This window comes from Leptopilina heterotoma, unplaced genomic scaffold (genome assembly GCF_015476425.1).
Source record: "Leptopilina heterotoma isolate Lh14 unplaced genomic scaffold, ASM1547642v1 Lhet_228, whole genome shotgun sequence".
NCBI classification, from domain to species: Eukaryota; Metazoa; Arthropoda; class Insecta; order Hymenoptera; family Figitidae; genus Leptopilina; species Leptopilina heterotoma.
The window spans coordinates 3888413-3902768 of NW_025110946.1; positions in this window are offsets into that span (position 1 = coordinate 3888413).

The following is a 14356-nucleotide window of genomic DNA, read 5'->3' on the forward strand; positions in this document are numbered from 1 at the left end:
AGATATATATTTTTCAAAAAAAAGTACAAAAAAATTAAAAATTCAATATGTCCGCCAATTTTTGAAATTTTTTAAAATCGCTTGGGGATTTTATTTACTACCACCAGAGGATATAATCTACCCAAGTTCAACCAAATCCCAACACCTAATAAAATTTTTTGTGTTGAACTGACGTGGAATACACCATTAATTAAAAATTTAATTAATTTATTATTATAAATTAATAATATTAATTAATAAAATTAATTATCTAATAATATTAATAATTAATAAAATAAATTAATAATATTAATTAATAAAATTAATTAATAAATATTTACAATTATTTATAATAAATATAAAAATAATAAAATTAGTTAAAAATTAATTTTTTTAAATTCCATTTTAGTTTAATTATAATTTTCTATTAATTAAAAATTTAATTAATTTATTATTATTAATTAATAATCAAATAATCATATTAAATAATAATATTAATTAATAAATATTTATAATAATTTATAATAAATTAATAAAAATAATTAAAAATTTAATTACAGTAATCAATTTATTTATTAATTGTTAATGTTGCAAATTAAATTACTAAAAAGTTATAATAATTAAAAAATCATCTAAAATGTTTTATTACATAGAAAATATTAAAAGTATATATACCAATGCTTAAAATCTCTAGTTACGGCACTGAACTGAAACATATGTGCAGTGGTTATTAATTCTCAGTATCCATTGCGTTGAACGGCCGAGTGCGTTAAGCGGTGCGACTTTAGTCCAGAGGAACCGGGTTCGCTCCCCGTTACCCCCCCAAGATTTTTTCGGTGAAATTGCGTTATCGTTTTAAGGTTTATATAGATTATAATTGTTTATACTAATAAAAAATATTTGTTTCAGTGTTATTGTTAATAATAGTGCATTAAAAAATGAAAGTTGTTTGAAAACAGTAAATATTTTAGGATATTCGAATTTAGAATTTTTTTAATTGAATTAAAAATTTAAAAGTAATGTAGAAAATTACATGTAATAATTTATTATTTACATTATTTTTATATAATAATTCAACTAATTATTTAAAAATTATAAAATATTATATAATTTTTTACTCTATTCCATTTATTATGTATATATTATAATGGATACAGAAATTTTCCAAAAATATTTTTTATTGAATTTCTTTGGTGCTAAATAAAAATTTTATATTAATTGCATGGAATAAATCTGTTAACTACAGTAAATCTTAATATTAAACAAATTTTCAGTATTTTAAAAGAATTAATTTGTCTAGTTTTTTTACAGAACCGTTGACCAGAATTTATAAAGTTGGGCTAGATAATAACTTGATGAAAAAAGCGTGACACTCCATTCCAGTTATTAGCCAGTTGGCTTGTAAAGTAACTAGACAATTTCAAGCGCGACTGGACAGTTCCTTTATAATAACTAGGACAAATTTCTACTAGGGAAGCGGTAAGTGTTATATCTTAAAATCTACAGTTTTGTTGTTGTTTTTGCTGATTCCTCTTATTTTGCAAGTAACTACGCTAGTGGAAAGCGTTTGAAAAATGCAAAAGAAATTTAACGTGCAACATTCACAAACATTGTTTTATAAACCCAATAAAATAGAATGAATACAGAATCTCTCACACACATTGTAAACATGTACATATATCTTAACCTAAACAGTAGAGATGTGCAAAAAGCTCGAAAAGTCGAGCCGAGCCGAAATTTTTTCGAGTCGAGCCGAGCCGAGCCCAAGCCGGCTCGATGTATCGAGTACTCGAAATTTTCGAGTACTCGAGTGACTTCGAGTACTCGAAAAATTCGAGTACTCGGTTGAATTCGAGTACTCGATTAAATTCGAGCACTCGAGTGAATTCGAGTACTCGAATGGATTCGAGCTGTCGTCTGCTATCAGAAAGCGCCATTTTTGTGCATGTGGAATAAAAAAAATTTGAAACTTACAAAAATTTATTTTTATTTCACATGCACAAAAATTGCGCCTTCTGATAGCAGACGACAGGGAGGAAAGTGATTCATTTCTTCGACCGTATGAAAATGGCGACCGTGGGCAAGAAAAAAGTGATTTAAGTTAAAAAAATTTTTTTAAACAAATAGGCATATTTTCAACACGGTGTATTTGTTTATAAATCAGAGCAGTCAAGTTATAGAGAATCATTTTCTGAAGAAAATATGCCATCATTAACTTATTACTATGCATTTATATTAAGGGATAACACTACCCTAGAGTCAGAAAAAGAGACCTATATCTTTGATGATTTGTTTTGAGAAAATAGAAACTAGAATAGGATTTCTTTTTGGAGGGTTTATTAAATACATATTGAAGAGTAGACAAAAAATTTGTATTAAAAATTTTATAACAAAATAGCGGCGGTAAATTGCATACGAAAAATCGACTATTTTTTCTTTACCAAAATGGCCGGAAAGGTTTCTTGAAAAGTTTAAGTCCTGGAACAGAAAACAAAGAAATTTTATAATCTATATAATATAAACTTGAAAAGTACATAGGAGTTTTTTATATCAATTTTTGTAGAAATGGTACTCTATTTTAGTAAAATAATCAATTTTTCGACAAAAAATAAAAAGTAAATTGTTTATAAAAATTAAAGTTTACATCCAATTAAAAAAATCCTATGTACTTTTCAAGTTTATATTATATAGATTATAAAATTTCTTTTTTTTGTGTTTCAGGACTTAAACTGTTCAAGAAACCTTTCCGGCCGTAAAAAAATAGTCGATTTCTGCTATGAAATTTACCGCCGCCATTTTGTTATAAAATTTTTAATAACAATTTTTTTTCTACTCTTCAATATGTATTTAATAAACCTTTCAAAAAGAAATCCTATTCTAGTTTCCATTTTCTCAAAAGAAATCATCAAAGATATAGGTCTCTTTTTCTGACTCTAGGGTAGTTGAAATATTAAAATAAATATAAAAAATAGTTAGGGGGTTGGCGCGCGAAGCGCGCAGGGGGGCGAAGCCCCCCTAGTATATATATATATACCTGAAACGTAGGTTTTGATGACGTAGGAGATGCAAGAAAACGCTTTAACCCCTGGACCATCTTAAAGGTCTGAGAATCTGTGTTTGGAGAAAAATTGCATTCAAAAAGCAGAGTAAATAGCAGGGAGTAAGACTAAGGAGACTGAACTGACTGTGTGAAGTCTCTCAAAAATGAAACCTTTTTCTGTAGGGGAACTATACTCGCAGAATGACAAAACTTATGCTCCGCGCGCATGCGCAGTACATGCGCATATTGCCCTCTCTTTTTATATCGTAAAATATGAGCAAGTGAGAAAACAAAAACATATCAATAGGTTATGGTTATGTTTTGACATATGATTCTTAAAATAAAATTACAAAATTATGGTTTGTTGCATACCAGGATGCAAAACATCATATTACAATGATCGACAAACGAATAAATTAACTTATTGATAACTTTTATGTGACATTTAAAGCTGTTTATTTATAAAGTATATAATTAAAGTAAATTACAAATTCGTAAATATTATTTATTTAGGAATTGTTCAATTGTTTCCACAAAGAATAAAACACTTTGAAGTTATATACCAAAAAAATGTATTCTGAACATTTATAAATATTTCATTATATTATTAATATATTACTTATCACTGAAAAATATACACTCTTTAGTATATATTTTTGTATGCACATTTATATTTATTAAATTAATTTTTTTTTAAATATACTAATAGTTATTATTAATAATATTTCCTGAAACGCACAACATTCACAAACATTAAACATAACCTTCTCAACTTGTAGCTTATCATGATTTTCTCAGTCGCATCCGCATCTGAGTTACTGAGAAAGACAGAGACAAATATATTGCATGTGCGCATGCGCGAAAACCATAATTTTCAGTCTTACGTATAGTTTTAATGCGACGAATGGTTTCACTTCCATAGCATTAGTTTAGTCTCCTTAGTCTTACTCCCTGGTAAATAGACTTAAATAGATTAAAAAGGAAATGCTTTGCTTTTATAAGGGTCTCACAATATAAAATATAAATAGTCGTGAAACGACAAAAACAATTGTGTTATTTCTGATATAAGGGTAGTTTTTCAACTTTTTCCCCAAGGTTTGGAACTTTTCAAGGGTGATTTTTGGATTCAGCAGGTGAAAATCTATAAGAATCTATACTTCTTTTACAATCCCCTTGTAGGCATATTTTGACCATTTTTTAGCATCGTTTTTTCTTAAAAACTACCTTTTTCTAAGATTGACAGTATTTTTGACAGCTGTCGACTGTCAAAATGACATGTTGCAACTCAGTAGTCTAAAAAATACTTGAACTTCTTTAAATTAATTGCAAAATATAATACTTAAAGAAATCTCAATTTCTAAACTTTGATGGCATATTTCACAGTTGACTGCTGTCAAGATTTATTTTTGAATACAGATTCGTGTTTAGCACATTCTAATCTATTAGCATGCATAATTTTAAACAAAAACATTATTAAAAAAAATTAGAATATAAAGTCCAAAAAAGACAGCAAACCAATGTTAAACCCCATTTAAATTTTAATCTTTTACAGGCACGGGTTAATATTCAATAAATGAGCTGTCTCGTTCACGCTCGTTTTTTCATATTTGGAACCGAATAAAGGGGTGGAATATGAAAGAAATTCCAAAGATCACAAAATAACGAACACTCTAATTGAAAAAGAAAAAAATTCCTTTTTACTGAAAAATTTCTCTTTACATTTTCTACAATTCTAGGGGAACATTTATTAAAAGGACTATTTTTCAGTTCCTGAGGTAGTAAAACACAAAAGTCAATCAATTGCAATTAATATTTTTCAATGAAAAAATCTTTTTATTAGGAAGCAATATAATAAAAATTAAATTAAATTCTTTTCAAAATTCCTGATTTGAGAGATAAACATTTCATAATGAAATTTTTAACATTTAAGAAACACATTTTTAAAATACAAATTGAAATATAAAAAAAATTGTTCCCCTCAATAATTACGGAAGAAATAAAAAATACATATAAAACAATGAGATACGAATAAAATGAATGCAAATAGCGAGAATGAATTACGTAAAGAAGGTGAGAATGCGAATGGTAGAAGCATAACGATGAAATTCTCTTTCACACAGATGAATTTCACCAGTTAAGTAATCCTTATTTCAGAAATGGAAACACTGGAAGCTATAGGATAAGAGAGATAAGATCTTCTGATTTTCCCAGAGATAGAATTTAAGGTACGATGGTACTTAGCGGTGTGTGCTCCATCTCAACATCATCAATTTTATTTAATAACTTCCATCACAAAATGTTCTTTAAAAACAAAATATTAACAAAAAATTTAAGTAACGTTTTTTAAACAAAATATAATCATTTTAATCAAAATATAATTTTGTTTCAATGTATTGAATGGACTCTCCTTTAATTATAAAAATGTGAACATTTTTAAAAGCAAATATTTAATATATAATTTATATTATCTTCTATATTAATAAAATCAGACTTCTGTCTGTCAATTGCGCTCCAAGCTTGAAAATTTATATATTTTTTTTCGTTTTGAGACATAAGAATTCGAAAAATGTAAAAAAAAAATTTCTGTCTGTCCGTCTGTATGCAAAACTTTGTTCGCGCATCACTTGAAAACGGTTCAACCGATTAAAGTGAAACTTAGCAGTCTATTAGGCATTAACGTAACTTAAAATCATAGCCTTATCCGATTAAAAAATATTATCTTGAACGGAAGTTATGACATTTTTAAAAAAATTCGAAAAATAAAAATTTTTTAATTTTTGTAAAATGGATGGAAAAATATCCATAGTTAACTTTTTCAGATACATACAACTTATTTCTACAATAAAATTTAAAAAAAGACTTATTTTGAAATTTTTTTTTATTTTTTCTGATAAAATTTTTTCTACAAAAATGATGATTCTTGATTTTTAAACAAGCTTTTCATGGAAAGTTATTAAACTTTTTTTTAGTTAAAGACCAGTATTTAAAACAAAAAATTTGCCTCATTAGACAAAAAAATTGTTTCAATATTCAGTTTTTAAAATCAAGAAAGTTAGGCACGAGTTAACAAAAATATGTTCATATTGATTGAATGTACCAGTCCTCAAAAAATTAATATATTAATTAATTCTTGCATTAAGTTGGTATGGATATTTTCTAATTAATTAATCTATTCGTTTTTTTGGTAATTCTAATTTCAATTTTATCATAAAAATAGAAAAAATCAGGAATTTTAAATCTAAAATTTAAAAGTTCAATTATTTTTACCCATAAAAAATGAAAATATTGATATCTAATTATATTTGATTTTACCTACTTTTTACTTTTGAATAAGATGTTTTTTGTTTTTACAAATTATGATCCAAGATAATTTAGTAATACTGAAATAAAAATGTTTCATATTTTTTATGATATTTAATTTACAAGAATTTTTTTACTTTTACTAAGCTCATGGAGAATAATCCCGAGTAGAAATTTTGACAGGGGCCTGGCCGGGTCCAGACCAAGGTGAAACAGGGAACCCGGCCGGCGCCATGGCGCAAAGCCCGATTTGACGAGCTGCCCGGTCGGGTTCCCGGTTTCATGCGGGGTCAGGGCCCTGTTAGGGCAATTTCTGAACCGGATCTAAAAACTTGCCAAAAACAACCAATAGTGGTTACCTCCACGTGGTGCTTCTCAGAAAAAAAGCTAATAAATGGTTTTTTATAAGCTCCTAGTGCGAAATTCCAAGACTGCAAAATGGGCCCGTCAACACTGAAAAAATTATATTCTTATTTTAAGAAAAACTTCTTAAATATGCGCCAAGAATATTCCCTACTTAAATTAAGTGGGAAATATTCTTACAATACTACACTGAAAAACTGTTGATAGAGCAGTTCCGCTATTGACTGTTGTGCAGCGCTACTTAACTTTAAACTCACAGCTCTATCAAAATTAGGCGAGTTGCTCTCCTAAACTTGACTACCAATGGCGTTGGCGAGCGGCTGCTTGACAAAAAGGTCAGCAGCTCTATCAAAAAGGAGAGTTGCTCGCCCAAAAAGGAGAGTAACTCGCCCAAAAATAAAGTGAGCTGCACGGAGAGAAAAATCAAGCGTTTGTAGTATGGAGACTTCCTATGCTAATTTTGTATGAACGTCCTGCTAAAGAGGCATGTTTTTATACCTCAGTTGCATGAAACATATACTAAAAAAGCATGGATCTCTTGCAATCGTAGTATACTGACGTCCCATGCGTTACAGGTAGAACTTTTATGCTGATAACGTAGAAATTTATACAAATACAGCAGAAGTTTTACGCATATTGCGCATGTGCATTCTTTTACGAAATAAGCTTAACTGTCCATACTACAAACGCTTGATTTTTCTCTCCGTGTGTGCGTTTCTTTTTAACGCAGCAGTTCACCGCATTGGGCGAACAGCTCTACCAACAGTTTTTCAGTGTAATTTTCTTCTTATTGTAAGAATATTTCCCACATAATCTAAATGGGGAATATTTAAAAAGATTTTCTTAAAATTAGAATGTAATTTTTTCAGTGAATGTCTGCAGAAAACTGGCAAAAATTACTGGGCCTATACTGTCATTCAAAACGTCTCATTGCTGGTAACGGGACTTAGCACGGACCAATTAGTGGCACATTATTCAACAAAATTTTGGTGCCCAATCAATGGAAGCCAATTCTTATAGGATTTTGTTCGTAGAATCCGAATTTGACCTTGAAAATATTAGATTGGCTCTAGTTTTCAAGCAATTTACGTTTCAATATGCAAAATATGTATTTTTGACATTTTTCGAATGTATGTAAAACCATATACCGAAACAGTAAATTTATCCGCATAGGGCCAAATTAAAGCTTAAATACTGCTCTTTAATATCCAAAAACAAAAAATTTAATTTATATACAATTTAACCTTTAATGTCCAATGGAACATACGCTGTTTCATAAACGTATAATAACATTACTTTTGACCAGGTAAGACAATTTAAGTAAAAATTAGTCTCTCTGGGGGTATTTGTGGTCGCTGCTAAGAAATCTGTATTCAGATTTTAATATTCAAAATGACGGATTCAATATGGCGAATTTTTTTTTATTTTACATTTTTATCATAAAGGTGTAAACTATTTTTAAAAATTAGTCCGACATTTTTAATTTTTATATTTCATAGCAGATTTATAAGTAACGACCCAAAAAATCCCAGAGAGCCTAATTTTTACTTAAATTGCCTTACCTGCCCGCGAGGAAATGAAAGTATGGTCAAAATTCAGCAAAGTCCATCAAAGAACAGAATAGTATTGGCAAAGTACAGTAAAGTACGGCTTATGAGCGTTTCCCAAAATTTGGAATGTAAATGGTTAAAAATGATATTTAAAGTACGGGGACAGTTCGGCAAAGTACGGGAACAAGAAAATAGGTTTTTCGGGAATATTTTTGAATGGAGAACTACACCAAAATATTGGAGACGAGTTTTTTGGGAAATATTAAATCAGAAAATTCAAAATCTGAATTTTTAGAGTTCGGCAAAGTACGGGAAAGTACAGCAAAGTATGGGAGATTTAAAAAATAGTTTTTTTGGAAATATTAAATATGAAAATTAAAATTTTGAATTTTTAAAGTTCCGCAAAGTACGGGAAAGTACAGCTTAGTATGGGAGATTTAAAAAATAGATTTTTTTAAAATATTAAATATGAAAATTAAAATTCTGAATTTTTAAAGTTCCGCAATGTACGAGAAAGTACAGCAAAGTATGGTAGAGGAAAAAAAGGTTCTTTTTAGGAATCTTAAATAAAAAATTCAAAATCTGAATTTATGGAGTTTGGCAAAGTACGGGAATGTACAGTAAAGTATGGAAAATTTAAAAAATAGATTTTTGGGAAATATTCAGTCTAAAAATTAAAATTTTGTATTTTTGGAGTTCGGCAAAGTACGGGAAAGAACAGCAAAGTATAGGAGATTCAAAAAATAGTTTTTTTTGGAAATATTCAATCTGAAAATTAAAATTCTAAATTTTCTAAGTTCCGCAAAGTACAGAAAACTCGAAAAAGAAAGAATTTTAATTGTCAGACTTAATATTTCTCAAAAAAGCCCGTACTTTGCCGATCTTTATAAAGACAGAATTTTAATTTTCAGATTTAATATTTCCCAAAAAACTATTTTTTTATTTTCTCATACTTTGCTGTACTTTCCCACACTTTGCCAAACTCCAAAAATTTAGAATTTCAATTTTCAGATTTAATATTTCCCAAAAAAACTATTTTTTTAGTCTCCCATACTTTGCTGTACTTTCCCGCACTTTGCGAAACTTTAAAAATTCAGAATTTTAATTTTCATATTTAAAAATTCCCAAAAAACTATTATTTAGTCTCCCATACTTTGCTGTACTTTCCCGTACTTTGCCAAACTCCAAAAATTAAGATTTTGAATTTTCTTATATAATATTCCTAAAAAAAACCCTTTTTTTCGTCTCCAATATTTTGCTGTACTTATCCGTGCTTTGCCAAATTCGAAAAATTCCGAATTTCAATTTTCATATTTAATATTTCAAAAAAAAATGTTTTTTAAATCTCGTATACTTTGGTGTACTTTACCGTACTTTGTCGAACTCTAAAAATACAGAATTTTAATTTTCAGACTGAATATTTCCCAAAAAACTATTTTTTAAGTCTCCCATACTTTGCTGTACTTTCTTGTACTTTGCCGAACTCCAAAAATTCAGAATTTCAATTTTCATATTTAATATTTCAAAAAAAAATATTTTTTAAATTTTCCATACTTTGCTGTACTTTCCCGTACTTTGCCGAACTCCAAAAATTCAGAATTTCAATTTTCAGACTTAATATTTCCCAAAAAACTATTTTTTTAATCTCTCATACTTTGCTGTACTTTGCCGAACTCCAAAAATTCAAAATTTCAATTTCCATATTTAATATTTCAAAAAAATCTGTTTTTTAAATCTCCCATATTTTGGTGTACTTCACCGTACTTTGCCGAACTCTAAAAATACAGAATTTTAATTTACAGACTGAATATTTCCCAAAAAACTATTTTTTAAGTCTCCCATACATTGCTGTACTTTCTTGTACTTTGCCGAACTCCAAAAATTCAGAATTTGAATTTCCATATTTAATATTTAAAAAAAAAATATTTTTAAGTCTCCCATACTTTGCTGTACTTTCTTGTACTTTGCGGAACTTTATAAATTCAGAATTTTAATTTTCATATTTAATATTTTCCAAAAAACTATTTTTCAAATCTCCCTACTTTGCCAAACTGCAAGAATCCAGAATTTCAATTATCATATTTAACATTTCAAAAAAATTTATTTTTTTAATCTCCCATACTTTGCTGTACTTTCCCGTACTTTGCCGATCTACAAAAATTCAGAATCTTAATTTTTAGACTGAATATTTCCCAAAAAACTATTTTTTTAATCTCCCATACTTTGCTGTACTTTCCCGTACTTTGCCGAACTCTAAAATTTCAAAATTTCAATTCCCATAGAGTAGGATCTTTTATTAGTGCAGTTCTGAACAGTGCAGTCATTAGTGAGTTGAGTAGACGAGGGGTTTCGGGGGGTAAAGGGAATCTGTGACGTCGAATACAGTGCCGTCGCTCATTTGATTATTTAGTATCATTTAGTGGTGCCCGGTATTTAGTAGTGGGGGACCCTTAATTTTCTTGACACGGACCTGAATGTTTTAGTTTTTGCACGCTTCAAACAGTGCACAATATTCCCGACGACTGCACTATAGAAAGATCCTACTGTATTTAATATTTAAAAAAAATCTGTTATTTAAATCTCCCATACTTTGGTGTACTTTACCGTACTTTGCCGAACTCTAAAAATACAGAATTTTAATTTTTAGACTGAATATTTCCCAAAAAACTATTTTTTAAATCTCCCATACTTTGCTGTACTTTCTTGTACTTTGTCGAACTCCAAAAATTCAAAATTTCAATTTTCATATTTAATATTAAAAAAAAAACTATTTTTTAAATCTCCTATACTTTGCTGTACTTTTCCCTACTTTGCCAAACTCGAAAAATTCCGAATTTTATTTCGTTATTTTCAATACGTTTATGAAACAGCGTATGTCCAATTGGACATTAAAGGTTAAATTGTATATAAATTAATTTTTTTGTTTTTGGATATTAAAGAGCAGTTTTTAAGCTTTAATTTGGTCCTATGCGGACAAATTTACTATTTCGGTATATGGTTTTACATCCATTTAAAAACTGCCAAAAAGGCGTATTTTGCGTATTGAAAAGTAAGTTGCTTGAAAACTAGAGCCAATCCAATATTTTTAAAGTCAAATTCGGATTCTACGGACAAAATCCTATAAGAATCGGCAATAAAATTTTAGGCAATATGCAATTGATGAAATTTTGTCGGTCTTTATTGGATAAAACTAAATTCTGGGATTTTTGGAAAACAATAATTTAGTTGAATTTCCAGGAATTTCGGGAAATCCGTGATTTTTTCGTAATTGTTTAAAGGGCTGTTAATATTAAAATAAGCAACTAGCTAAAGTAGAAATTTTCGTCGAATAAACGTTGGTAATTTCAGTTTCAGAATATTGGGACGTTGTTCGGCTTAGTAATGGCACATTAATAGCAAAAATTTTGTATCTGCTATGATTGCAAAATACAATTGCCAATATTGGGACGTACTTCGCCCCAATAATATCACAATATCGATAAATAGTGTAGCTTATAAATAAACCATTAAGCTTTCTTGACTTCACGTCAGAGTACCAGAGTGAAATAAAAGACGTATAAATATGATAAATTAATTAGTTAATTAATAAAAAATGTAATAATTTATATTAGTTTTTTTATTTTGCCAATACTGGGTAAGTAATGACTGTCAATATAAGGCCATTAACGTCTGCCGACGTCCAACCGTAATTAACACCACAAGAGTCGTCTCAATAATATCGGCCAAGACAAGGTGACAACTTTGCCAGTACTGGGCCGTTATTAGGCCATGATGGTTTTAACACTTAGGGCGATTTTAAAAATTCTAAACATTATCTTTTTACTTTCCTTAAAAGTTCATTTTCTTCTTCATTAATTAATATCAATGATCATCAAGAAAATTAGTTTAAATGTAGTTGGTTAAATACTAATCAATACTCAATATGGAAAACTATAAAAATACGAAGAAACACGTCGAAGACGGGTATCGCAGCTATTAATATATAAGTAGGAATAACAATAACTAATAACCCGTCGAAGACGGGTATCGCAGCTAGTACAATATAAATGTATAATAAATTAATATTTTACAGAGAATACGACGAAATTAAATGACAGATTAAAATATAATCCTTGTAATAATTAAAAGAAAAATTTTAAGATATTAAAGCTTAAAATTTTTATTCTAAAATTTACCTACAAGAATTATTTCAATGTTTCTTATTCTTTTGATATCTTTAATGACTATGATGTTAATATAGTCAGTAGCAATATAGCCCCAGGTGAAAAAGTGAACGTTAGCTAACGTTAGCTAATGCTACTAACGTTAACTAACGTTAGACTAATATTAACTAACGTTAACTAACGTTAGACTAATATTAACTAACGTTATAATCTGATATTAGTGATAAAAAATGTCTCTATACTGATTTAGATTGATTCTCAGTGATAGAAAAAAGTAGCGTAGATGAATAACAAATTTTAAGTCAATTCAACCATTAATTTTTTTACCATAGGGTAAAGTACGATGAGATACACCGCCCAGATCGATCACTTCAGTTTTAAAAAAGTAAGTTTTTGGAATTAGTTTAAGCTTTTCAGGTATTTTTATTACAGGTACGTCACTTTTTAATGAATATCTAAAAACTTTATATAGAAGTAAATAAATAGAAAATACGATACAGCCCTGCCAACTATTTACGTGTGCTTTTCTTAGTCGCTCTGTACTTTTTCTGTTTTTATATTGATTTATTGAATTGTTTTTTACTAGAGTGATATTGTTGGTTGCAAAGAAGTTTACTTCTTAAATTTTAAAATAAATATAGTGATAATTTGTCGATTAAAACTTAAAAACTGCGTGTAAACTCCAATTCATTGTGCAACATGGTCGTGTGTTCTGAGTGCAATCAAGTGGTGGCCCGTAGCTCTGCAGAGTATTTGAACTGTGCTAAGTGCAAGTCATTTTCGCATCGGAAGTGCTTAAATTTGTCAAAAGTTGATATTGACAAACTTAAAAATGTTAAAAATCCATGGTTTTGTATATCTTGTGCTGGATTGACCGGTGCTGACACCTCTCGTCCTGGAACATCAGTAACTAGCAATCCTGATGATAAAGAAGATATTTCAACGGCGAATTTGACTCCATTGGCCCCTGCTATTGAGACTCTTATTCAAAAAACCGTTGATGCTGATTATATCGTTTGCGTATGGTTTCTGATAACGATAGGTCACCCGTAATAGATGTGAGGTTTGCTAGTCAACTAGTTAAAGACAAGTTTATTGACCAGCGGAAAAAATGTCGCAGTTTTTCGACGTCTGACCTTGGCTAGTCTGTAGACAAACAGTCTGCGATTTATCTTAAGGAGTCCCTTACCCCTCTCAATAAGCAGATTCATAGTGCTGCTCTCAACTTACGAAGAAACAAAATTAAATACCTCTGGATTTCCAAGGGTAAAATTTTTTATAGAAAGGATGATGGTACTCCACGTATCTTACTTACATCGCTCAATGATTTAGACAATTTGTCTTAGCAATCAATGTTTTGGATCCTAACTTCTTCAGTTACAACATGGATAATGCTTCAGGAGATTGTTATTATTAGTATTAAAAGAGTTTATTATAGTGTATCGCAATGTTTTTATTCTTTATTACAAATTTCTATATTGATCAGGGTAATTTATTTTGGTTTCAAAATTCCATTATTTGTAAACACAACTTATATACTGGCATATTTCTTTGTCTGATTATCTACTGTAAGTACATTTAATTTTTTCTTTCATACATAGAATTTATATTTTAAAGCTTAAAAGAGATTATTAATATTTGTCATATCAATGCGCTGTCTTTGCGTGCTCTTTTCATAGAATTCAAAGAGTTTTTAAGGATTCGTGGCCAAGGGCCAAATCCCTTATAGCGAGTATTAAGTCTTATGTCTAAAGTCTTAAGTCTTATGTATTAAGTCTTATGTATTAAGTCTTATGTCTTAAGTCTTATGTATTAAGTCTTATGTCTTAAGTCTTATGTATCAAGTCTTATGTCTTAAGTTTTAAGTCTTATGTATTAAATCTCATGTTTTAAGTCTTAACCCTTTGAGTCATACATTTTTCATTTCACTGAAATCTATTGAAACTGGTTACTCGGGGGTT